Source organism: Scyliorhinus canicula, chromosome 7 (genome assembly GCF_902713615.1).
Source record: "Scyliorhinus canicula chromosome 7, sScyCan1.1, whole genome shotgun sequence".
Taxonomy (NCBI): domain Eukaryota; kingdom Metazoa; phylum Chordata; class Chondrichthyes; order Carcharhiniformes; family Scyliorhinidae; genus Scyliorhinus; species Scyliorhinus canicula.
In genome coordinates, this window is record NC_052152.1 from 173,869,481 (window position 1) to 173,894,574 (window position 25,094).

The 25,094-nt window shown below is 46.6% G+C and overlaps 1 long non-coding RNA gene across 2 annotated transcripts in view; it reads right to left on the reverse strand.

Annotated features, from left to right (window-relative positions):
• The window catches only part of LOC119969558, a 206,247-nt gene that overhangs the window by 30,630 nt on the left and 150,523 nt on the right, over positions 1-25,094 (reverse strand). The window contains exon 1 of one of the 2 annotated variants that reach the window (XR_005461410.1): positions 3,552-3,941. The exons of the other annotated variant lie outside the window; for it this stretch is intronic. This is a non-coding gene — a long non-coding RNA (uncharacterized LOC119969558). Of the gene's footprint in view, positions 1-3,551; positions 3,942-25,094 lie in introns of those variants that run through there. 2 annotated transcript variants of the gene reach the window in all.

Here is a 25,094-nt window from a genome sequence, read left to right on the forward strand (position 1 = left end):
TCGGCCCGCTGAGAGGCCGCAGTGCGTTCGCAGGCCATTACTTTATCTAGCGGTGTCGCCGCCCTCTGGGCGTCCTGCTCCACAGATTCTGTTGGGGAGGATGGGACTCCCCGCTGATCAGGCACCCTCTGTCGTGCGGCCCCGGCTGAGGTGGGGGCAGATGCCTGTGTCCGTCTGGAGCCAGACGGCCCTGGTCATTCGGCATCACGTCCTAGGGAAGAGAATGAAACGGGTTATTTAGAGACGCTCGGCCGGGTGCTGGACGGTCCCAGTGGGCAGAATGTGAAGGGACAGAGGATGGGGGAGGTATCCCAGTGGGCAGGGTGTATGAAGGGACAGAGAATGGGGGAGGTGTCCAAGTGGGCAGGGTGTGTGAAGGAACAGAGGATGGGGGAGGGGGGGTGTTTGTCATGCAGGGTTGTCTCACTTGTTGCAGCTCCGCCAACCTCGCATTGCGCGATCTCCCGAGTAGCAGATCTGCCAACAAGGTCCAGGGCCATCTGCTCAAAAGTGGTGAGGGGCCGCAGGATGGGCGAACCCCCTCCCGTCTTGTTCCGCTCACGGGTGTTGTGAGCGGTCTTGTCCTGTTGGGGGAGGGGGCATAGGTAGATCATTACAATACGGCAGGTATCAGCAGTCCGTTCAGATACTGGTACAGTTTGGGGGGTCAAGTTGTAATAAGACGATTGCATCTCTCCACGGGGGCCAGAGCGCTGGGTCTGTGACAACTTTGTGAACCACCCTCAACTCACTCTGCCACAATCCCCCTCTACCCCCCGTGCCAGGGGGGGAGGTGGGTGATTAAGTAAAGGGGGGGGAGGGATGGTTGTGACCCGGGGGCACCCTCTTGGCACTTACCCTGGCAGCCCTGGTGAGGTCGTGCATCTTCTTCCGACACTGGTCAGCTGAATGAGGGGTCTTCCCCACAGCACTGACGGCAGCAGCAACCTCACGCAAGGCCTGGCGCACCGCGCTGGCAGGGTGGCAATGCCCTCTACACGGGCAGATGATGCCCCTCCTCTGCTCGATGGAATCGAGCAGCATCTCCACATCAGCCTCCACAAATCGGGAGGCTGCTCTCCTCAGCTCCGACATCTTGGCCTACAGTTTCTGTGCTCGCCCGCGCCTTTTTACGGCGTCGGGTGGCGTCACGTGGGCGTGTTCGTAGCGTCGCTGCGTTCTGGCGTCATCGCGCACGTGATTGACGCGGCCCCGTTCCTAGCCCATTTCCCGGACGTGAATATCTCGGGAAATGGGTCGTGTCGGGCCGTCGCAGAACTCGGCCGTTTTCACGGCCAACTTCGCAATTTTCCGCGGGTGCGGAGAATCGCGCCCGTGGTGCGGCGGGGTGGAGAATCCAGCCCCATATATTTTATGTAATGCAAAGCAACATCGCCTTACTTGTGCTTTTTGTAATTATAAGCATGATATTTTCAAATACTTTAGTTCAAATTATCCTTGACTTTCAAAAATTACTTCTAAAAGTAAAAAATATCAGCATCTAGCGCTAGAATATTTTATTTTATGTTTGAATATACAAATCAGGCAAATAAATAAGGAGAAACTAATCAGGAAATTGTAACCACACATACAGTAAATTAACTTTCTTGATGGGCTAGTGCATCTGATTACTACTTAAAATACCTTAAACTCAAGAGGGCAGAGAATTTCTTTTCAAATAATATGGAATGTGGAACCAAACCCATCAATTTTCAGTGCTTATCCACCAGGTAGAATTAACAATGTAAAGCAACTTGTTCCTTTCATCAAAAACTAATAATATTACTTATATTGTTTATTCATAAAATATGCAGGCTGATGAAGAATAATCTTAGGAGAGTTAATTTTTTTTAAACATCCACATAATCACAACATTTTCCTGAGTACAAACCATGCATAGACGTGGAACAAGAATGCAAAATAATAATCTGGAACAAATTATCAGTTATGTGAAAATTAACCACCATAGACGATCCATAATATAATAGCAGAATGCCGGGTAAAGGACAAAATCAATTATATAATACTTATTGGTAATTTATTCAGTCATTTACGATAAAAATAGCTTTTGCTTTTTATGAAGAAAGAATTAATTAAAATTTATGTTTGAATAGTGCCAGATAGTATTTAGGAAAATTTATAGTGCTTCTTAAGTAAGGCACACAATTAACATGGGTAGAATCCCAGAGCCAATAAATAAAATATTTAACATTTTATTGTTCCAAATGAATATAGCGCAATAAATCAGACGTGTTAAGTATTGCCTACACTAAAATTATTTAATTAGCACAAGCCACATATACTGCCTTTTTGTAGAAAAGGGAAGGTGTTACACCAACTAGCAGTATCAAGTCAAGCAGCAGCAAAGCTCTGTTAGTTGGAAAATTAAAATATATTTTCTTCCCTTATGCAAAGTACAGGTAGTTTACAGGAGCACCTTCAAAATACAATTCAGGCGGATACCATTTCCATTGTAAGCATAAGATTGCAGCTCATTTCAAAAGTATGCATCTAGAGTCATTTTCCTCTCTTACCTTCCTTCAGCCAAGAGAATCATGTCTCCAAGTCATACAGTTGTTGTGCAGCATCCCAGATCACGTTTACAGTATTTGCACAATATCTTATAAACTATTACTCAAAGGATTTTTGCAATGGAAAACAGTAATAAATCTTTGAGATTTATTAGCTAGTGTCTTACATATTAAATAATGATAAACAATTACCCCTGCATTGTATGTTTTTTTTTGCAAACTGGTCCTCAACGTAGTGGCCCTAGTTTATTTTTTTTTAAATTGCCAGTGCTTATGTTAACATTTGAAACTTGTGTCTGATTCATAAAGATGCATGTATGTAATAAATAAAGAGCATCCTCTCTGTAGAATTGAAGCGGGTGTACTTATTCACTGTCAGGAACTGTGTCTGTACAATATCACCTTGAACTTTAAGAATCCTTAACACATTTAAAATATCCTCATCCCCACACAAAATAATTGTGTTATCTCTGCACTAGCCTTCCCAACCTACCATAGTATTAGTACTCTTTTTCCTTCTATGATATCTGCTCACAAAAACTAATAATTAATGTTAGAATTAGACAAAATGCAGAATAAATTACAGTAATTCATCAGAAATGATAAGTGTAGTCGTCAGTATTTTGAATCTTCTTTTGAAAAAAGTATCAGTAAAGGATAATAGTTTTGCCCCATATCATACAAAAGAAAGATTTTAATTTGTACATTTTCAGTGAATATTAAAAGAAAGTTGTTTGCGTCATATTGTTCACTGTCATCACCTTTTCTCATATCTGCATCACAATCTAATAGGACATCATTATTGCAGCTACTAGATTATGAAAAGCAATCATGTTATAAGTTGCAATATATTCAAGAATCGTTGCAATATATTCATTACAAAAATTATCGAACTATACCCAGCATTTATGTATTTATCATCAATTAAAAGACAAAAATAGCTATTTAGACATTTGATATTTCTTATCATACTGTATCTGATTTTTCGATCAACAATATATAAGTAAAATAAATCATTACCTCAGCAACAAAATGAGTGATTCTTTTTTAAGTACCCAGAGAACATTCAAGGTCATTTCCGCCAGTGTATCAAAATTATTTGTGACCGACTCTCTCAGATTAAGTTGGTGGGTTTAGGTGGTTGTGATCTTCTGTTACATGAAAGTTATTGTTTTTGGAAAGGCATCAGTAGACAGAGTGGTAAGTGAGTCAATGACTGCGTTTATGAAGCTGGAGGCAGCAAGACTGGTAGCACAACTGAATAAATTGTTTGCTGGTTGCCCTTTAGGGAAGAAAAGGGACTGTTTGGCTCTCTGGCTGATTTGTCAACAGAGAAAATACATCTGGGTCACTTTAACTGCCCTCTTTTTCTTATCATAAGGCAAACTAAAAATGGCAGCTTTTATTTGTTGCTATCGTATGATTAATTTGAAACGTATGTTTGGATTGTGTTCTGCATGGCACTTCTTCATCCCCAGAATCCATGTCAAAATTGTGCTCTATATTTCACTGAATCCCTTCATCCCCAGAATTAATGTCCAGGTTGTGATGAAATAACCTCCAAGAATCTGTGCCTAGTTTGTGTTTGACATTACATCCCTTCTTCCCAATATATCTGAGTTGAGTTTCGCACAACTCCTTTCTCATGAAAGATCATGAACATTTTATTATTCTTTCCTCTGGAAGCTGAGTAAATTCTTTTATTTTTTTATTTTTTCCTTATAAATTTAGAGTACCCAATAATTTTTTCAAATTAAGGGGCAATTTAGCGTGGCCAATCCACCTAACCTGCATATCTTTGGGGGCGAAACCCACGCAGACACGGGGAGAAAGTGCAAACTCCACACGGACTATGACCCAGGGCCGGGATTCGAACTCGGGTCCTCAGCGCCGTAGGCAGCAATGCTAACCACTGCTCCCCCGTGCTGCCCAGTAAATTCTTTTGTAATATGCCATAAATTAGTGTACAAAATTGGTACCAAGATTTCAGTAGGTTAGGACCTAGGTCTCTGTTCATGGACCCTCTCGCATGATATCCACATTAAGTGTGAAGTTGGTAGGCTGGGTTTTCAGAATTAGGGAGTCTCCATGGAGGGTTCAAAACAGCGGGCAGGACCTGGATCCGGAAGACCTACCCCATTCTTGTTGTATCCGATATTCAAAGATGCATGAAAGATGCCAGGACATTTCCAAATCAGCCGGGCCATTTGACGAGATAAGAGCGAACAGAAACTTTCACTGTGGACCGGTGTAAAATGTGCTGTGTATATTCCACCACTTGGTACTGAGAAAAAGCAAAGTCACATTTGCGTGGCCTCCTCTTCATTATCCTTTGCCTTGTAACCCAAGAGGGCAACATTTCAGACTGCCAATCTCGCTGGGTGCACACAGAATTGTCCGTGCAGGAAGGAATGTTACAAAAATGGGTGCAGGACCCTCAGACAAGAACACACACAATAGGAGCATATCCTATATTGTTTAATTCTCTGAGGGATCAAAAATCTGTCTATTCCAGCCTTAAATGTATTCACCAATGAAGCATCTACAACACTCAAGGCTGGAGAATTCCAAATATTCAACAACCTTTGAGTGAAGTAAGCTCAGTCCGAAATGATTAGTCCCAAATCCTGACACTGCAGCCCCATTAGATTCTCCGACCAACAGAAACAATCACGTCCACCCTATCTCAGCCCTTCAGAATTCTATAGGTTTCAATGAGATCACTTCTCTTTCTTCTAAACTCCAGACAATATAAGTCCAATTTACTCAGCCTTTCATCAAAGGACAACCCCCGCATCCCAGGCACCAATCTAGTGTACTTCTGTTGAACTGCCTCCAATACGTACATCCTTTCTGAAATGTGGAGACCAAAACTGAACACAGTATTGCAGATGCGATCTCATCAAAACCCTTTCCAAGTGATGCAAGACTTCCTTATTCGTGTGCTTTAAACCCCTTGCATTAAAGACCAACATGCCATTCCCCTTCCTAATTGCTTGCTGCATCTACATGTTTACTGTCTACATTCCTCGTAGAAGCACACCCAAGTCTCTTTGAACGTCAACACTTTCGCATCTTTTAAAAAATATTCTGCTTTTCTATTCTTGCGACCAAAGTGAATCATTTCACACGCCTGTACATTATACCCCATCTTCCACCTTGTTTCCTACTCACTTAACCTATATATACTACTTCGCAGCCACTCTTTATCATCCCCACATCTTGCATTCCCACCTAGCTTGGTATTGTCAGCAAATTTTGATGCATTACTCTCTGTCTGTTCATCCAAGTCATTAATATAGATTGTAAATGGCTGAGGTCTCAGCATTGATCCTTGCGGCATTAACTATTTATTGCCTGCCAACTTGAAAAAGCCCTGTTTATGCCCTCTCTCTGATTCCTATCCATTATACATGCAGCATGGAGAGGAAAGGCAGAAATGCAACTCAAGACTGGGCAGCATAAAGTATCTTTACCACCACACAAGTGCCAGGCAATGACCATCTCCAACATGAGAGAATCCAACCATCTACCTTTGACATTCAATGACATCACCATCGCTGAATTCCCCACTATCAACATCCTGGGAATTACCATTGACCAGAAACTGAACTGGACTATCCTTACAATACTGTAGCTACAAGAGCAGATCAGAGGCTGGGAATCCTGCAGCTTGAAACCCACCTCCTCATTCCCCAAAGCCTGTACACAATCTACAAGGCACAAGTTGGGATTATGATGGGACACTCTCCCCTTTCCTGGATGTGTGCAGCTCCAAAAACACTCAAGAATCTCAACACAATGCAGGACAAAGTAGCCCATTTGATTGGGAACCCTAAACATTTCCATCACCAATGCACTGTAGCAGCAATGTGTTTCATCCTCAAGGTGAATGGCAGCAACCCAACCAGGCTCCTTTAGCAACACCTTCCAAACCCACAACCTCTACCAGCTGAAAGGACAAGGTCAGCAGATACATGGAAACACCACCACCTGCAAAGTCACCTCCAGTCTGCACACCAACCAGTCTTAGACCCATATTGCCATTCCTTAACTGTCGCTGGCTCAATATCCCACAACTCCCTCCCTAAGAGCACTGTGATCTTTAGGTTAAAGTGGAATGCAGCCTATGGTCATCTGGGATTCTTTAGGTGACTTTATCTTTACCAGCAGTGGCTATTTCACAGAGCAGCTGATTTGACTATGATTGCTTCACCTTTCACAACTGACAAGTGACTGAGCATTGGCTTTTGGCCGTAATCTTTAGTAACATTGGTAAGATCATGCAATAGTAGGTCTACCTGGTTAATATATACACCACTGAGCAAGTATAGATTAATACAGCCATCCCTTTAATGTATATAGTGTATTTACAGGAAATGAGAATGTATATTTAACAATGCGAGACATAACACCTTCTGTGAATGCATCAGCGTAGAGACGCTGTGGTGTCTTTTGAGCTCGAACACTCCAAGGCGGTGCCTAAGACAAGGTTCAACTCATCGTCGCGATGAACTCCTGCATGAATGTGCATTGCCTGAAGGAATTCCACGAGCTGTCCACATATTTGTTGCTACTGATCCAAGTACTGTGCCCCAGAAGGTGACTCCTAAGGTCCCACCTCTATACCAGCTGTAGCATAATTGTCACTGCTCTCTGTCCTCCCAGGGGGACTCTTCACAGATGTGTCCGATCTCCTCTTGCACACTCATGCTGTGACCTTCACCATGTGCAACCAGTTCTACATGGGCACTACTCCCCCTTCAGCACTGTGTTAATGGACTGTGGACTGGTGAGGTGGGACAGTTCTTTCTTGGCCACCTCTCCACCTTCCTTTGTTCAAGAGATGTTCCGACTTGGGGGCTATGGACGTACAGCAATGGGATCTGTGTCAGAAATAACTTGAGATAATGAGTGTAATCCCTTCTCAATGTGAGCACAATGCAGTTACAGGTCATTATCAAAAATTATGTGAGCAGAAGCTTTGGCCAGAATCCTTCTTTTTTGCTCTCACATGAGCCAAACGGCCATCATGCTGGATCCACTTCCTCATGCTGAACAATCATTACCGCCACCAATGAAACCATGATGGAAGGTGCATTTAACACCGCCTTTGGCACCCATGATCGGCAATTTGTCATCTCCTTCACTAGCTAAGGAAGGCTACACATGCCATCTGCATGACCCTCTGCTCCACTGGATGAATGACTTTGAGGTTTGAATACTTTCTGTCATCTGAGACTGAAACCAGAGACAAGTGTATGCTCCAGTCAAACAGCTCACCTTGCCCGAGTGCACCAGGTCATGGAACTGCATGTGGCACCAAATCCATGTTTAGATATATTCACATGATCCGCTCACTGATGGAAACATAGAACATAGGAGCTGAAGTAGGCCAATCAGCCCTTCAAACCTACTCTGCCATTTAGTATGATCATATCTGATCCTCAATCTTAATGCCATAGTCCCATTTCTTCCCCATACCGCTTGACCATTAAAATCTAAAAATTATCTATCTTTTTCTTGAGTACATTTTGGTGACTTGGCCTCCACAACCTCTGTAGCAGAGAATTCCACAAGTTCGCAACCTTTTAGTGAAGAGATTTTTCTTCATCTCAGTCCTAAATGGTCTACCCCCTATCCTTGTGGTGTTGTGCGAAGCAAATAATGGCATGATGGGAAAACTAGTCAAGTTTCTTGGTACAATGAAATTTAAACTGACTTCGCATAACCTAAGGCACAAATACAAGCAGAAAAGGTCAACTTGACCCGAAAACTGGCTGACTCTAAGCTCGGATAAAACTCAGTCGTCATAACCCAGAGCAGTCTAAATACACAAGATAAGCTAGAACTCGTCTCTTTGGATACTTAAACAAGTTTGCTCCGTTTCTTAAACATGCGATCAAAAGACAAGATAATGATATGAGACCCCGAGTCCTCATAAGGTCAGCAAGGTGACGCCAGTTTTATGATATTGCTTATGTTTTACTTTTGATCAAATTCCTGACCAAGCTGTATTCATGTTATCTTGATTCTATAACGTATAAATATCGTCCTATTTGTCTGTAATAGCGCAGACTTGGGACGGACCCGACTCCAAGTTTCAGCCATTTCTGCATGCAGACAGTTGTAATTCGTAAATAAAGCTTAGTTTCGTTTTCTTAATGAGCGTTGTTGAATCTTTCTATCACAGTCCAGATGTGGGAAAAATATTAACTGCAACATCCTGAGACTGTGTCCCCTGGTTCTAGATTCCCCAACCAGGGAAAACATCCTCCCTGTGTCTAGTCTGTCCCTGTTAGAATTTTATATGTTTCAGTCAGTGCTCCTCTCTTCCTTCTAATCTCTAGTGAATTGCAGGCACAGTCAAATCAATTTGTCCTCACAGAACAGTCCGACCCCCAACCCCAGTATCAGCCTACCAAGCCTCTGCTGCACTCCCTCCGGGGCAGCACGGTAGCCTTGTGGATAGCACAATCGCTTCACAGCTCCAGGGTCCCAGGTTCGATTCCGGCTTGGGTCACTGTCTGTGCGGAGTCTGCACATCCTCCCCGTGTGTGCGTGGGTTTCCTCCGGGTGCTCCGGTTTCCTCCCACAGTCCAAAGATGTGCGGGTTAGGTGGATTGGCCATGATAAATTGCCCTTAGTGTCCAAAATTGCCCTTAGTGTTGGGTGGGGTTACTGGGTAATGGGGATAGGGTGGAGGTGTTGACCTTGGATAGGGGGCAGGGTGCTCTTTCCAAGAGCCGGTGCAGACTCGATGGGCCGAATGGCCTCCTTCTGCACTGTAAATTCTATGTATATTCTATGTATCCTTTCTTAGGTAAGGAGACCAAACTGCACCCAACACTCCAGGAGTGGTCTCACCAAACTCCGGTATAATTGCAGTAAGACATCTCTACATCAGAATTCAAATCCTCTTGCAATGAACACAGTAAGAAGTCTTACAACACCAGGTTAATGTCCAACATGTTTGTTTCAAACACTAGCTTTCGGAGCACTGCTCCTTCCTCAGGTGAATTCGTGCTCCGAAAGCTAGTGTTTGAAACAAACATGTTGGACTTTAACCTGGTGTTGTAAGACTTCTTACTGTGCTCACCCCAGTCCAACACTGGCATCTCCACATCTTCCAATGAAGACCAACAGACCATTTGTCTTCCTAATTGCATGCTGCACCAGCCTCTCCACTTTCATTGACAAGGACACCCAGATCACAAGTAGCGCGCATACTTATATTGTTAGGAGGGTCTGTTCATGGGTTGCATGAACTGTGCTTGTGTGCAAGCCACTTTAAAGTGCCATGGTGTGGCCTGTAGCTTACAGGACCTTGCTGGAATACTCCCTTGGTATTACACATGCCTGCAAGGACAGTGTGTTCATATCACAGTTATGGCCAAGGCACCTTTGAGTACCCACACTTCGGTACCTGTTCAGATACACTGAGGAAGAGTTCAGAATGTCCAATTCACCGAACAAGCACATCTTTTGGTACTTGTGGGAGGAAACCGGAGCACCTTGAGGAAGCCCACGCAGACACGGGGAGAATGTGCAGACTCCGCACAGACAGTGACCCAAGCCTCAGATGGGCTCTACCAGTGCATAGCCCTGATGTAGTTGACCTCACGGTGGGTGGGCCTAGTGAGCCCCTTGGACCACTGCAAGGTCCACCTCATCAAGTTCACAATTGCTGAGACCACGTGATCCACGCCCACATAATTCCCAGCCACGGGGACCAGAGAATGATGGGAGGTTGGAGCATTGGGTGCTGGGCCTGACTAATAGATGCAAATGAATCATTCAGAACCATTTGCATTTATTTACATTACCCCGTCGGAGTGCATCATAGACCCTGTTCACAGCGCCGGGGGTGGGGGGGGGGGGGTGATCGCGTTCCTAATTCTCCCCCCGACATCCGATTCTCCGTCCCATCGTGGAACACATTCCGGGCGTCCCGGGACAGAGGATTCCGCTCTGCACCTCCGGAGCCACTTTTTCCCCCGAAGTGGGAATGCGGAGCCAGGAACATTTCAAATTCCCGCTACCCGGATGGAAATTTAGACCTCTGGGACTATAACTGTGATTTCAACCAGATTGAAGACAGGCAGTCGACATTTACAGCCCATTGACAAATATTTCAGCAAAGTGGATAGAGAAAGAAAAAGCAAGACTTGTATTCGTATTGCACCTTTCACAACTTCTAGAGAGCCCAGAATGCGTTACAGTCAATTAAGTATGTTTAGTGTGCTGGCACTGTTGTAACTGCATGGTAGCGTAGCGGTAATGTTACTGGGCTAGTAATCCAGAGGCCCAGATTCTGCTCCAGCGATATTAATTCAAATCCCACCATAGAAGCGATTGAATTCTGATTCAATTTAAAAATCTGGAATAAAATGAATTAATGATGATTACAAAACTAAATTACAGTTACTTTGAAAAAAAAATAAGTCTGAATTTTCAATTAGGCGGTTTGACTTGGGAGCCCTTTGAAATTGGAAAGCGGCTCCTGATTCTGGAATCCCAACCCCATTCCCTCAGGCTGTCTAATTTTCGTGCCATTAAAGGGTACTGGGAGACCACATCCGACACTCTTGACCTGGCAGGTTCCATTGCAGAGATAGGGATGTCCTATTCCTCCACAATGTTTATGGAGTCTGGCCAGGGTTTTAAAGAGTCATGATTCACAACCCCTTAGAGACGTAAGTTGAAAAAGGTCCCCCTCATGCCTAGCTCTGGCATTTTCATGTCCAATGACCCACTGATACACTTTCTGGACCCAATCAACACCATAGTGCAGTGGATCTGGAATCACATGTAGGCCAGACCAGGTAAGTGTGATGTCCCCCTTTTGTCTGTGGACTCCAAGATGCCGACACCCAGAGGAAACTTCTTACAGAGGCCCGCTTAACCTCCAACAGGTCGTAGACGTCGCCATTTCCCAGGAGAGCAAAGAACATGGGGTCCAAGAGCTCCAAGGCCTGGCAATCCTGAACCTCGGTAGTCAGAACAAACGCCAACAAGCTACAACGAGGCACAAGAGATGTGAGCCTCCGCAAAGCAGGACCAGCTGCGGAACTGAGGCCGTCACCATGATGCACCTGGGAGCAACCTGGGCAACTCCGCTGAGCAGGAGCACAAAGATAGCGGCCGTAGGCAGCAGGCCAGATGCCATGACTGGGGACGGGATGCCAGATGGCTCATGAAGGTGCCATTCCCTGCCAACCCCCCAGCCGTTACTGCCCCCCTAGGGGCCAAACATATTATATCGAGGAACAGGAAGACATGTACCAGCATTTGCTTGGCATTACAGCCCCCAGAGTTGCACCAATCTGAATTGCAGTGAAGGTAAATGAACACTCCATTGACATGGAAGTCAACGCAGGAGCAGAGGTCTCAGTCATAAGCCGCTGAACGTTTGCCATGATTCAGGTCGGTCTTGAGACCTTGGATCTTTGGGACATGGATGCCCAGGTGGCTACACACAGAGGAGAACCCTTGGTCATTGACCACATCAACCACGTGACCCTGTCGTATAGAGACCAGTCGTCGAGCTTGCCTTTGGTGGTAGTCCGCAGTGGAGGACCCAGCTTACAGGGCCTCGACTAGCTGCGCCGTTTAAAGTTGGATTGGCAACACGTTTGCCGTATGTACCCCCACGATCCGGAAGGAGAGCAGTCAAAATTTCCTGGAGTTTTCGCCGAAAGCCTTGGCACAATAAAAGGCGCAGTGGCAAAAATCAGTGTAGAGGAAAATGCACAACCCCATTATTTCCATGCCCGCCCAGTACCATAATCACAATGGCACAAGGTTGATGCAGGGTTGGATCGCTTGGAGCACTTGGGTATTATCGCCGATTGGACTGCGCCAGTGGTTCCGGTGTTAAAACTTGACGGATCCGTGCGTCTGTGCGCGACCAAAAGATCACAGTGAACCGGGTTTTTCGCCTTGACCATTAACCGGTTCCTCGAATCTCAGCGCCAAAACCACTGGGGGGGGGGGGGGGGAATGTTCACAAAGCTCACCATAAGCAATGCGTATTTGCAGCTGGCTGTAGATCCCGGCTACTGGAGGTTCGTCACCGTCAACACCCACAGAGGGTTGTACAAATACACCCGATTGCCATTTGGAGTTTCATCATCCTGTGCGATTTTCCAGTGAATGATGGAAAACAACCTGTGGGCGTACCCAGGGTGGCCGTATATCCGGATGATGTAATCATCACTGGGGCCTCAGAAAAGGAACATTTGGAGAACCTGGCAGAAGCGATTTGAACAGGCCGGTGTTCACCTCCACAGGGAGAAGTGCATTTTTAACGCCCCCGAGGTCACCTATTTAGGGTATCGGGTAGACAGGCACGGCTTTCACCCAGTGGGAGAAAAGGTGCGGACCATGCAACAGGCTACCATCCCTAAAGGTCAGACCGAACTCCTTTCTTTCTCAGGGCTCATCGATTACTACGGGAAATTCATCACCAACCTAGCCACGTTGCTCAGCCCGCTCCACCAATTATTGAATAAAGGACACCAGTGGGAATGGGGCCCCGTGCACCAGGAGGCGTTCCAAGAGGTTAAGCGGCGGTGGCCCTCCTAGAAGCTGCTTACACACTTCGACCCTGCAAAACCACTTCTCCTCACGTGCGACGCTTCTCCTTATGACGGGGAGAGCCGTTCTCGCACACCGAATGTCCAACGGGTCAGAGCGGCCAATCGCCTTGGTGTCTCACACACTTGCCAATGCTGAGTGTAACTATGCCCAGATCGAAAAGGAGAGTCTGGCTGTCGTATTTGGCATGCGGAGGTTCCACCAGTATGTCAATGCCACGCGTTCACGGTCTAAAAGGACCACATGCCACCTCTTGGGCTGTTCAGGGAGGATCAGATGATTCACCTGATCGCGTCTGCCAGGGTCCAGCGGTGGGCGTTACTCCTGGCAGTACACTCAAACACCACCCGGCACATGGTTTCTGCATGCCGCTGCATTGAGCTACCTGCCCCCTCTCCTGCCTGCCGGCACCCATCTTCACTGCAGAAATAACAGCGCCCCTCCACTTCTTGGACTCTTTGCTGGGATGCTCACATCAAAGAGCGGATCCAGACGGATCCATAGTTATCCCAGGTCCGTCACATGGTCCAATACAGAGCCCAATACAGAACGCAGCACGTTGACCTGCAAGCTAAGACGACAAAGCTCCTGGAGCTAAGCGTGGAGGATGGGGCTTTGTTATGGGGGGCACGGGTGAACATCCCGGAACACGGTCACGCACCTTTGCTACAAAACATCCACAATTAACACCTGGGGGTAACCAAGAACAGATGTTTGGCCACAACTATATTTGGTGGCCCAGGATAGACTCCGAAATCGCAAAAGTGACCCAGCGTGTGGCCCTTGCCAGCAGAACCAGAAGACCCCACCTGCTGCTCCAATGCACTTTTGGGAGTAGCCAGGAAAACGTAGCCCTGCATCCACATAGACATGGCCGGCCCATTGCAGGGGCCAGCTTTCCTTGTCATGGTGGGCACCCACTCAAAGTGACTTGAAGTCCACAAGGTGCAGACTGTAACCACAAAGGCAACCATAGACAGGCTGAGGCACATGTTTAGTACCCATGGCATCCCTGAAGTGTTGGTGTCCGATAACGGTGTGGCCTTCACCAGCAGGGAGTTTGTGTCATTCGCGGCCTCAAATGGAATTCGACACTTACGGGTTGCCTCATATCACTTAGGTTGGCTAAACCGGCAGTTGGCCAGTGCATGGAGCTCTGCAACTTCAAGCCAGGGTATGCTGTCTACATTCGAAATTTCAGCACCGGTGTCACCTGATTCCCGGGCGTGGTGCTAAGGGCAGCTGGTCCAGTTTCCTATTCGGTCCAGGCACACGGACGTGAAGCCAGCCGCCACTTAGACCACATCTGCCACCGCACGCAGGAACCTCTGGAACAGGCTCAGGATGCACCGGTCTGGGAATGCCCATGTTCTCCATCACTGCATAGATCACCCCCTAGAGCACCACCCAGAGGGCCGTCACCTCCGTCCGCCAAGGCCCAGGAGGCTGGGATGCCCAATGCCTCTCGGAAAACTCTGACATGGATATTTGCCCCCCCCCGATCTAGTCATTCAGCCGCACCACTCCTGTTTCGGCACTCCACATGGAAATGGCCATCACCAGCGCATTACACACCTCCCGGCCTGCCCCATCGATGTTGGACCATCGACCTCTCCCTAAGCGAATAAGAGGGCCTCCACCTCGGCCAACGGGCATGGACATTTCTCTGGACTTGGGGGGTGGGTAGCGGTGTTACAACCCCCTCGGGAGCCACAGATTATGCTCAATCAGATTCCCCACCTTTATCATAGAGTATAAACTCCCCAGGCAACTGGGGCGGGTCTCAGTATAAAAACTTTGCGAAAAGGAGTTTGCTTTGTAATTATTGTGTGTACCAAAATAAACCTTAGTTCATCCTATCATACATTCCTGTATCTATTCTGTTGGATTCTACAGTAAGGACAACAAATTTCCTTCCCTAAAGGATATTAGTGAACCAGATGGCTTATTTATGACAATCGCAATGGTTTTGTTGTGGGATGTGCACCCCAGTCCACCTGGATTACTAGTCCAGTAATACCATCTCCCCTAATAAAAGAGTCAATCATCCAGGACTTTCGAAGTTTCAAAAACCACAAACCACAAATCCTTGAAACTATTTAACTTGTATCAACAAACATTTTGAAATTGACTGCAGAGATCAGGGGCTGGATTCTCCCCTACCCGGTGGGGCGGGGGGTCCCAGCAGGATGGAGTGGCGTGTGAACCACTCCGGTGCCGGGCCGCTCCAAAGGTGCGGAATGGTTGGTGCGCCAGCGGCTGGTGGGAAAGGCCTTTGGTGCCACGCCAGCCGGGGCCGAAGAGACTCCACCGCCGGCGGAAGTCCACACATGCGCGGGAGCGTCAGAGGCTGCTGATGTCATCCCCGCACATGCGCGGGGGGGGGGGGGGGGGGGGGTGTCACCTCCACGTCGGCCATCACGGAGGCTGATGCCCAACGGGGAAGGAAAAGAGTGCCCCCACGGCACAGGCCCGCCCGTGGATCGGTGGGCCCCGATGGCCGGCAGGGGCGGGATTCACGCCGGCCCCCGGTGATTCTCCGACCCGGCGGGGGGTCGGAGAATCCAGCCCCAGAGAACATGAAAATTCAATCAATCAATGCTTCCTCTGGAATGCAAATGTTCTCGTTTTATAATTGCTGTCTGGGCAGCACAGAAGCACAGTGGGTAGCACTGTTACTTTACAGCTCTGATGCGACCAGCAATTCACTCAACGACACCAGTAGAAGCAAACCGAGATTTTAATCAGCTTAGAACAGTGCTTGCCTGCAACTGGTACAATACTGTGAACCTCCTACAGGTCAACTGCTCTTTATACTTCCTTTCAAGGGGAGGAGCCATGGGCGGAGCCCATACATGCCCCAACATATCCCCCTGTGGGTGAAGCCACACAATGGCCCATAGGTAGAGCCCACAAGGTTAACAACATAACATAGCTGTAACACAATGGCAGAACATGACACTAATACACTGGTGAATTACTAGTACTATACATTCACCACAAGCTCCAGGGTCCCAAGTTCGATTCCCGGCTTGGGTCGCTGTATGAGTGGATTCTGCACATTCACCCTGTGTTTGTGTGGGTTTTGCCCCCACAACCCAAAGATCTGCAGGGTAGTTGGATTGGCCATGCTAAATTGCCTCTTAATTGGAAATAATGAATAGGGTACTCTAAATTTATTTTTAAAAATAATTGCTATCTGGACTTTCAGCCAAAATGCACTGAAATTCTCCTGACTCCCCCTGTCCACCTGAAGGATGAAAATCTAGGCCACCTTGTTCACTGATGTCCCTCAGTGGAGAAAATCTGCAGTCACTATGCATTCTGCCCTACATGTGACTTCGAACCCGTGGTTGACTATTGACTATGTTATGAAATAGCCAAGCAAGTCATTCAGTTGTATGCAGCTGTCCACCTACTCAAGGGCAATTAGGGGTGCAAAATACACTGACATTCCGAGAGCGATTTTTAAAAAAAATGTTGCGCATGTTAGTTGAGAATCAAGGATGAAAAATTAGGTTAAAAATAGTCTTGTCCCTCATGGATTTGCCATTGATTTTAAAGTGCAAGCAGACTGCATCAAACAATGTTCTGCCAGTAGCATTTTCTACAACAATATGTGTAGGGAGCCACTGTTCTATGTCCCACTCACACTATTGTTGAGAGGAACAAAAACAGAGCTCTGCACAAGCACACTTGGAGACACGTATCCTAGCCTCCAGCTACCTGCTTAAAAAGCAGCATCAGAAAATACAGAACCAACTACTTTTCTTTTCAGTGCATCAAAGCCTTTCCAAAAAAAAACATTTATACCGCATATGTTTTGTTGCTGGAACATAGCTGTTGTGAGAACCCTACACAAGGTATGTAATATAAAGGTCGATCAAGAGATGACACTACCTGGAACCTACACAGAAAAATCAACACACCTCATCCTGTGACCAAACAACAAATCATTTTGGAGAAGTAGGTCTGTTCAGTTGCGTGTAAGCAATGGTGGATGCTTTGTCAGGTTAGTGTTCACTGATTGTTTTATAGAAGGTATCAGCTTGGCCTCACTACTTTTGGAGGCTGGGGGCCGGGTTGAGGGCCGGTTTAGCTCAGTGGGCTAGACAGCTGGTTTGTGAAGCAGAGCAAGGTTCAATCCCCATACTGGCTGAAGTTATTCATGAAGGCCCCACCTTCTCAACCTTGCCCCTCGCTTGAGGTGCGGTGATCCTCAGGCTAAGCCACCATCAGTCAACTCAAAGGGGAAAGCAGCCTATTGTCATCTGGGACTATGTCGACTTTACCTCTTTTACTACTTTTGGAGGATATTTAAAAGACAAATTCCATGCAAAGTGGTTTTGATGAAGACAGAAAATGCTGGAAAAACCCAACTAATCTGACAGTATCTGTGAAGAGGGAAACAGAGTTAATTTTTTGAGTCCAATATGACTCTTCTTTAGAACTGACCTGACCGGGGGGTGAAGATGAGACTTTGACATCAGGCCTTGAATCCAGAATTTGGCCGCATTTACTCTCATGCTTAAGTATGTTGAATGTAACTTTGGATTGAGTACCTACTGGTTACAGGACCATATCCTCACCATTACTGAACATGTAATGTCGAGTGTATTTGCACTAGAACTAAACCATTGGTGCAAAGTGATATTACTCGGTAACTACACAGGTTATGGTGCCAATGTACCATTGCTCAAAGTAACTTGTCTTGTCTTGTGTGATAGGATAGATAGGCAACTGATTTTTAAAAATGTGAATACAGCATCAGAAAACAAAACTAAATGTGCAGCCATGTTTTTCCTGCAGTTAGCACTGATGCATGTTATACTAGTTACAAAGTCACTCTTTACAGCCAATTGCTAGACATCAGTGACATCAACACACACCAAGAAACACAAATCGAAATGTGCACAAAACGGGACTCTATTTTTCCCATTAAATCGCGCCCAACGTATTTGTTTAGTTTCCCTGTCATTTCCTTATTCCCCATTAGAAATTACCCTGCCTCTGCCAGTAGTGGGCCCGCATATTTATTGATGAACATTTTATTTTTACATACCTATAGAATCTTTTAATCAATTTTTATTTTACTCGCTAGTTTACTTTCACATTCCATTTTCTCTTTCTTTACCAGTTTCTTGGACCTCCTTTGCTTAATTCTAAAATACTCTCAACTCTCAAGGCAACTACTGTCATAATATACATCCATGGATATGATGGAGTGCAGACAGGCAGTGATTGACACACAGGATGACCAGTGAGCACACAGAACACAGCAGCCAATCACCAGACAGGACACGACCACTATAAAGCCAGAGGGCACCAGTTTTCCCGCTCTCTCGGGATCCAGCCTCTGAGACAGTCAGAGCTCATGAACAGCAGCCAGTGCAAACACCATGTGGTAGTCAGTTAGTCTGGTCAGGCTAGCCTCAGGTCTCCAGTCAAGTCAGCATAGTGTCAACCCACAGTTAAGCATGTAATATAGTTAGATGTTAAATAAAATTGTGTTGCATCTCATCAAGTATTGGAAGCCTGTCTCTCTCTACACTGCATCAAACGCAGTCCACATAGACCCAGCATACCCAACACATCAACTACATTTATTGGACAATTTTATAATCCTATTCCTTTGATCTAATACAATTTTGTTAGCAATAGTTGGCTCACCTTTCCTGCTAGGTTTTTGTGCCTTAAAGGAATATAAATTTTTTTGTAAATCATGTATTAAATCTTTAAATGCTACTTATTGTCTGTCAACTATCATACCTTTTTTTAAGTAAATTTGGAGTACCCAATTATTTTTTTCCAATTAAAGGGTAATTTAGCGTGGCCAAGCCAACTAGCCTGCACATCTTTTGGGTTCTGGCGGTAAGGCCCACGCAAACATGGGGAGAATGTGCAAACTACATATAGACAGTGACTCAGGGCCAGAATCGAACCCGGGTCCTCAGCGGCCTGAGGTAGCAGTGCTAGCCACTGCACCACCATGTTGCCCCAACTGTCATACCTTTTAACGTAGTTTCCCAATCTGCTACAGCCAACTTGACCCTCATACCTTCATAGTTTCCTTTGTTTATATTTAAGACCCTTGTTTCAGATTGAACAACATCTCTTTCAAACTTAATGGCACATTCTATCAAATTATGCTCACTCTTCCCTAGTGGCTGCTTTATACCATGATTATTAATTACCCCTTTCCTATTGCATTTGCAGACAATGAATAAAATGCAGAGATTCTCTTGGTACAAGAGGTCAGTTAATTTAGTGACAATATGCTAAACAGTTCTCTGAGATTTTTTCCAATAGCACTCTACATCTTTCAAGTATTTCAAGATCATCATTAGTAACTGTCTGTACAATTAAATGTAATAAACATTTGAATGTACATTAAGTAAACATACCTTTCTGATTTAACATGGTAATGAATAATTTATAATTATATGTATAGAATTCTGGATCCCCAGGGTTATCAAAAGGCTGTAGTTTAGTGAAAGGTAACATTATAAAACTGGAAGATTGAACTCAAGTGATTTATAACTGTCACCAGAATGCAGAGGATTAGATTTGAGTTTCAAAATCACATTCTGGTTTCTGTTGCTTTAATGTTCTATGTTTGATTTCAATTCTGTGTGTATTTCATTTTGTGTTTGGTTAGTTTCGTTCCTGGCAGCAGCTGTCAGTCTTGCTGCTCACTGCCAATGCATCCATGTCCTTTATGGTTGACATTTACAGAGGAGGATAAGCAGTCTGTGACATTATTACTGCAGGTTTATTGAGAAATAATCTACAGTTGATAGCTGAAAATTTGTCAGAATACATTATCCCAGTTTACCTTTAGTTTGTGTTAAAGTAACAGCATTTCTAACATCTCCTTAACTTCAGGGCTCCAGCATTTTCCCATCTGTCACATTCTCTGCTGTTTCATGTTCCTGTAGCTCGGATAATCTGTCTGCCCTCACTGTCAGAGGGGAAAAAATATGATGGCATACATTACAGAGGCAGCACACAAGCTTAGAAGGTCTTTCAGGAATTGTTAATGGACCAACGGAACACAGTTTCATGGCATGTCTTTGTCTCCCCTTAATTCATAAAAGTAGTTAAAAGTATGTCAAAATAATGTGATATTAATATATTAAAACACCTGCGATTTCAACATCACCATCTTCAATAGGGAAAAAAAACCAATTTGTTTTCCTCTTTTTAACATTTTTGTTCTCTCCATCTTTGGTTCCCCCATACTGCATACCTTCCCTCAGGCAAGCAAGTGACATTCTCCCAGGCTTCTGTCAAAGTCACTGTTGAGTCAGCTGCTGGGAGGTGTATAAATGTGGACCAGATTGAATCACAGTCTGCCTTTCCCCTCCCTGCCATATGTGAATGCACCTGGTCTCCATTTACCACCTCCCCCATTGTTTAGGTGAAGTAAAGAATTCACCCTGTGATGAACTGCAAGTGTGAACTTTTTAACTCAATGTATCAGCGCTCTAATGTATGACACTACCAAGCTGTCCAAATAAATATCACAACTATACAATTAGAGAAACAAAGAACCACAATAAAATTCATACGGGTTGATCTGTTGAGAGAAATAATATGAACTATTCAATAGTGATATTCTTACTTTGAGACACATTCAAGCATTTCCAGACAGCTTGCACAATGAACAACATTTTCTAAGCAAACATGATTGCCATTCTGTTCAGGGAAGCCTATTGCTCAGATTATCAGGATAACTTTGAGTTATCTTTGAATGGTGCAATAGAACCTTTCACCTTGATCTTAACTGTTCGAACAGGTAGATAGGACCTCAGTTTAACATCCAGTGTGAAGGATACCATGTTCCACCGCTGGGATATCTCCCAGATGTTATGAACCACTTAGGAGCCAAGGACTATGCTCTATACGATTCCCCCCTTTCACCTCAGAGTTTGAACTGCCCCGGTAATTAGGGGCGAGGTTTCCCCATAGCAAGTGGGAACCTCTAGCACAAAAACCCTGACCTTGGTGCAGGTCCAGGAGGGTGGCCTTTCAGGGAGAGGAGTTCACAGCTTTGTGATTTTACGTATACCGTAATAAACCTTTGTTCATTCCTATCCTATCACGCGTTCCTGCGTCTCTTTGGTTGGTTCTACACTGCCGACGATGATGGGATGTAGCTTCCGCAGCCATTGTGAAATATTCCGCCAACCCACTTCGTCCAGGCCCTGATTGGCTCCCTGCTGAACGGTGGGATGCCGCACATCAGGAAACCTGAACAGTTCAATGCTGGTACCGAATACTGGACCCAGTATGTCGAAAGGGTAGTTTTTTCTTATATCTAATGCAAATGTTGGGGACAAACCGTTATGCTACTGACCATAGGTGGGGGTCCCACCTATGCGTTCATCAAAAGTCTTACCCACCCGGACAGGCCAGACTCCATGTCTTTTGCTGGGTTGATGGTGCTGGTAGAGGCACATCTCAACCCATAGCCCCCGATAATGGTCTGCCGGTTCCATTTTCACAAGGCCTCACAGGTCCAAGGGGAATCAAATGGCAACTTTTGGTGCGCTTAAGGATGCTCGCAACCTCATGTGAGTTTGGGGCCGCACTGTCCAAATCTTTATGGGACCATTTGGTCTGCGGACTCCAAGACACCAACAACCAGAGGAAACCCGTTACAGACGCCCACTTAACCCTCCAATGGGCAATAGACATAGCCATTTCCCAGGAGTGCACGGCATCCAATAATTGCAGGGCTTGGCGGTCCTGAGCCTTGGTCACTGAAGCGACCGACTGCACCCAGACCTGAAGGACATGAGTTTTCATGAAGCAGGACTGACTGCAGGACCCAAAGCCATCACTATGGCGCACCCAGATGCACCCCAGACGATTCCCCTGAAACAAAGCACCAAGTTGGCAGCCTCAGGCTGTGGGTTGGGCATCGCACACAGGGCCGGGGCACCAGACAGGCTGGTGAAGGCACCGTACCCCGCCATGACTCATGTGTTACCGCGCCCCCCTAGAGGCCCAACATATTCTGTCAAGGTCCAGGAGGCCGCACACCAGCAGTTACATTGCATTGCAGTCTTCAATGTCACACCCATCCGGAGTACATTGAAGGTGAATGGACACCACATTGATATGGAGCTTGACATGGAGCGGCAATCTCAGGGATTAGCCAGCAGATGTTTGCCATGATCTGGACCAGTCTCCAGATTTGGACCTTTAGGATACGGATGCCCGCTTGGCTATGTACACTGGAGAGCCTTTGGCCATTGAGGGCACCACCCACGTGACCGTGGCATATGGGCACCAATCGGAACGTTTACCCATGGTGGTAGCCCCTGGAGGAGACCCAGTTTACTGGGCCACAATTGGTTGCGCCATTTAAAATTGGATTGGCAACTGTCTGCTGTAAGTACCCCAACGACCCGGAAGGAGTGCTTTCGCAATTTCCTGGAGTCTTCGCTGAAGGCCTCGGTGCGATAAAAGGAGCAGTGGCCAAAATCAATGTGGATGAAAACGCACATCCCCGTTATTTCCGCGCCTGCCCAGAGCCAAATGTGCTATGGCCCAAGATTGACGCAGAGCTGGATCGCTTGGAGCATTTGGGCATCATCCGCCTTATCCATTTCGCCAATTATGCGACTCCAGTGGTCGCGGTGCTAAAACTCGCCGTGTCCGTCTGGCTGTGCGGGGACTACAGGATGATAGTGAACTGGGTTTCTCACCTTGACCGTAATCCAACCCCCTGCCTCGAGGACTTGTATGCCAAACTCAGCAGGGGAACAATGTTCACAAAACATGAGCCATGCATATCTGCAGCTGGTCCAAGATTCAGGCTCTCAGAGATTTGCCACAGTCAACACTAACAGAGGGTTGTACGAATACACCCGACATCCGTTCGGAGTTTCGTTGGAATGGGAGATTTTCCAAAGGGTGATGGAAAACATCCCGCGGGGCCTACCCAGGGTGGCCATGTACCAGAATGGCGTACTCATCACTGGGGTCTCAGACAAAGAACATTTGGAGAACCTTAAGTCCTCCGCTGGTTTGAACAGGTGAGCATCTGCATCTGCAGAGAGAAGTGCATTATTAACGCCCCCGAGGTCACCTATTTAGGTTACCAGGTAGACAGGCAGGGCCTTCACTGAGTGGAAGACAAAAGTGCGGGCCATCCAGCAGGCTCCCATCCCTTAAGGTCAGACCGAACTCCACTCTTTCTTAGGGCTCATCAATTACTATTGGAAATTCATCACCAACTTAGCCACATTGCTTAGCCCGCTCCACCAATTGTTAAAAGAAAAGACACCAGTGTGAATGGAGCCACTCAGCATTCGAAGGCGTTCCGAGAGGTCAAGCGGTGGCTATCATCCGAGAAGCTGCTGACACACTTTGACCCAGAAAAACTACTTCTCTTAACCTGCGCGCTTCCCCGAATGGTGTGGGGACCGTTCTCGTACACCATATTCCCGATGGGTCAGAGGGCCCGATAGCTTTCGCGTCTCGTCGACACACAAATAGAAAAGGAGGGCATGGCTGTCGTGTTTGTCCACCAGTGTATCTCCTGCCAAGCATTCTCGTCGATACAGACCAAAGCCTCTGCTTGGGCTGTTCAAAGAGGATTGAGTAATTCCCCTGATCGCGTCTGGTAGAGTCCAGCGGTGGACTTTACTCCTAGTGGTGTATGACTACACACGTCAACATTTCCCGGTCACGCAGACCCTGTATGCCAACACATTGAGCCACCTGCCCCTCTCCACGAGGGCGCTGGTACCCACCTCAGCCGCGGAGGTAATAGTGGCCCTCCAGTTCATGGACTCTTAGCCGGTTATGTTAAAGAGTGGACACAGATAGATCTGAGACTGACACATGGTCCAGTACTTGCCCACCGATCTGCAGGCCTATGTGACAATGCTCCCAGAGCTGAGTGTGGAGGACAGCATTTTGTTGTGGGGGACATGGGTGGTCATCCCAGAATGCGGTTCTGTGCTTTTACCACAAGACCTCCACAACGGACATCCAGGGGTATCCAAGATGAAGATGCTTACCCATGGTTATGTTTGCTGGCCCGGGACAGACCCAGAAATCAAGAAGGTGGCCCAGCGCTGTGGCCCTTGCCAGGAAATCCTGCTGCTCTGATGCACCCTTGGGAATGGCCTGGAAAACCTTGGCCCCGCGTCCATATAGACTTTGCCGGCCCATTCCAGAGGACAACATTTCTTGTCATGGTGGACACCCAAGCAAAGTGGCTTGAGGAACACAAAGTGCAGACCATGATCACAAAGGCGACTATGGACAGACTGCGGCACAGGTTAAGAAACCATGGAATACCCAAAGTGTCGGTGTCCGATAACGGCGCTGCGTTCACCAGCAGGGAGTTTGAACATTCACGGCCTCGAAAGGAGTTCACCATGTGCGGACTAACCTTCATCACCCGGCCTCAAACGGGTTGGCTGAACGGGTCGTCCAAACCTTCAAGCGAGCCATGAAGAAAGTGACCACTGGAACTAGGCAGACATGATTGGCCCATTTCCTTTTCAGTTAGTGGACAATCCCTCATGCCACCACTGAAGTGGCACCGGTGGAGTTACTGATGGGATGTTGGCTCAGGATACGTGTCAGCCTCATTATTCCAGACATAGGTGCTCGGATCCGCCAGCGACAGGATCACTCCGTGACGGACACTGGTCAGCGCACGCAACTGTGTGATGTTAAGGTGGGAGACACTGTGCACATTCGTACTTTTGATGCCAGTGCCACATGAATCCCGGGCATGGTGCCCCAGGCAACTGGTCTTGTTTCCTATTTGGTCTGGGCACAGGGATGTGAAGCCAGCCACCACCTGAACCACATTCGGCACCATATGAAGCAACCTCCAGAACAGGCTCAGGACGCGCCAGGCAGGTCTACCCGCAGTCACCATCACCACCTAGATCGCCCCTTAGAGTGCTGCCCGGATTGCCACACCGATTGCTC